The sequence below is a fragment of the Austrofundulus limnaeus genome, unplaced genomic scaffold (genome assembly GCF_001266775.1).
Source record: "Austrofundulus limnaeus strain Quisiro unplaced genomic scaffold, Austrofundulus_limnaeus-1.0 Scaffold126, whole genome shotgun sequence".
Lineage (NCBI taxonomy): Eukaryota > Metazoa > Chordata > Actinopteri > Cyprinodontiformes > Rivulidae > Austrofundulus > Austrofundulus limnaeus.
In genome coordinates this window covers 967,279-970,110 of record NW_013952528.1, presented here as the reverse complement: position 1 = coordinate 970,110, position 2,832 = coordinate 967,279, and positions in this window count along the sequence as shown.

The following is a 2,832-nucleotide window of genomic DNA, read 5'->3' as shown; positions in this document are numbered from 1 at the left end:
AGTGGAGTAAAAGTAAAAAGTTCCCAAATAAATAACTACTCAAGTAAAGTACAGATACTCAAAAAATGTACTTAATTACAGTAATAAAGTAAAAGTACTTTGTTACTGTCCACCACTGGGTATAGATAATGGATGGATTATATATATTTTTAACAATAACAAACCAGAATGAAAACAAGCAAAAATAAAATAAAAATAACGACTTTCTATTTCTTATCTTTTTTTWAAAAAATGCAAGGAGTAGAARGTACAGACAAATGTCAGAAGTTGAAGTAAAATATTGGTTGAAAAAATAATTACCCAAGTACAATATACATAACCAAAATTTCTACTTAAGTACAACAACAAGGTATTTGTACTTAGTTACTTTACAACTCTGCACAGCAGCATGTCATCAATAAGGTCAAATAACAACTTGTCTGATGTCAGGTCAAACTCATTTATTATCAAAGCCTTTTTTGCAGATCTCATCATCCTACAAGACCTTTTTTCCTCAGTGTTCAAACTTGTATTGAACCATCCAGCTGTATGACGTTTAGGGCGAGAGGGCAGAACGACAGAGAACAGGTAGCTAATATTATTTTCTGTAACAATAAGAAAGCTATAGATGTTTCATTTAAAATTGATGATGTAGAGATCTGTAGAGTCAGTGAAGTGAAGTTTTTATGTGTCATTATTGATGAAAAACTGACATGGAAACACCATATAAATGGTTTAAGAACAAAAATGGCCAAATCAATTGGAGTCCTGTACAAAGTAAGAGAACTGTTCAATGACTAAGCACTGTTTATGTTGTATAACGTTATAATTGTTCCTCATTTAATTTACTGTATTGAGGTATGGGATAAAGCTTGTAAAACTATCACAAATCCTATTTTCATTTTACAGAAAAGAGCTATACGAGTTATTACTAGAAAAAAAATCTAATACATTGTTTCATGACTTGAAATTATTAAAATTCTATGATTTGGTTGATTATAATATTTTACAGTTAATGTACAGAGCTCATAAAGGTGTCTTACCTTTCAACATTCAGGTAAATTTTGTTAAAAGAGAGAGCTGTTATTATCTTAAAGGAATTGAAATGTTTGTGAAACCTTGGGTTTGTACGAGCCTGAAGGAGCGACCCACTTTAATCCAGGGAATAAGATTGTAGAGCAACATGGAAGATGAGTTTCAAAATGCCAGATCCTTGTATATATTGAAGAGAATGTTAAAAATAGCATTCTGAAGAAATATGGAGAATTATAAGTGAATTCATGCTAATTGTTGTTTGAGTTGGTGTCTTAGTTTTTTGTTTTAATTAATTTTTAAGTGTTTTAAGTTGTTTTGAATTTTTATTGCATTTTACTTTTCTTTTGAACATATTTTGGGTATAAAAAAGGGGCAGATATAAGATTTATTCTTCTTCTGCATCGTTTCATTTCATTTGATTTCATTTTGATTGTTTTTTTCAAACTTTGTTAATTTTGTATTACAAATGAAACAAATAAAAATACTACTACTACTACTACTACTACTACTACTACTACTACTACTACTATACTAATGTTAACTTGTTGTTGTTTGGTAGCTCGCTATTGTATCGTCAAATTATTGTAAAAAAAGGAAACACTACAGTTGTTGCAAACAATTCACGTGAAGTTACTCTCATCTGTGTGACATACCCCCCCCCCCAATAAATAAATAAATAAATAAATAAATAAATAAATAAATAAATAAAGTCAGTGAACCAATAAATGAGCAGGTTCCAGAAACCTGGCTGGACCTGTGCYGATGGGCTAATACAAAACGCCAAACCTGAGTTTGAACCCTGGCCGGGCAAGTTATGGTCTGCTCAGTCGCATGAGACCTTGACAGAAGAAAAAATGTGTTCTGTTGCAACTTAAAGAGAAACAAGTTCTTGGAAAGACAAGACATCAGTAGAGAAGTGAAAGACGAGTTGGGATAAAGGAGCTGGTAAAACTGAGGTGTCAGGAGTGTTTCACTCTCTAACTCCACATGTCAAATGGGTTTGACCTGCTCTTCTCTCCAAAGACCCAGAGTTTTCGTTTCTTTCCGCCCCTTAATTTCCAGCAGAGTAAAGTGTGTTTTTCTTCTTCGCATTAAGGGATGATTCAGTGGGTTTGCCGCGGTTTACCCTCAGTAGGATTAGAGCTGGAAGCCTTCTTATTATCTTCAACCGTTTGAGTTCCTTCGTCTGTTAGGAAGAGCAGTGGAGCTTAAGACAAAATTATCCCCTCGGAGCCTTTCGAGTGGCACAGCTCCTGCCTGGAAATGGCTGGGGAGCAGTTTGGCAACGGGGCAACTGGGAATAAGGAGGCAGCCGTGACGCGGCATCGGAGTACATGAGAGGTCGGAGAGGATGTTTGGGTTTAATTTATACAGCAGGATCGGCTAGAGGAGGGCACTGAGGAGGAAAGAGGCTGGAGGACGTGAGCTGTGTACGCTGRTGAATGAATAGAGATTTATGCTAGGAAGTGATAAGAATTCAGTCAGAGCGAGTACAGATACTTCTTGTCTTTGACAGGAGTTKGGGAATCAGCTACAAAAGCATTCACAGAATGAAAAAACATGTCTGTGCTTCAGCAATTTCCACTGAAATTACAAGAACAACTGGGCCGTAGCAAAAGTAGCCGGTGAAAATGTGGATTCTACTCGATGAATTTCACCAGCTTCTGGCTACTTTTGAGTCCTGTGCACTTTCACCTAGCTGATGCCATCATTTTACAGGGAAAATAATTGACATGCATTATGGGAGATGTAGTTTACAATGCTCAGCTTATTTTGAGACATTAATACAAGGCTATTCAACTATGCTGGGTGGGGGGG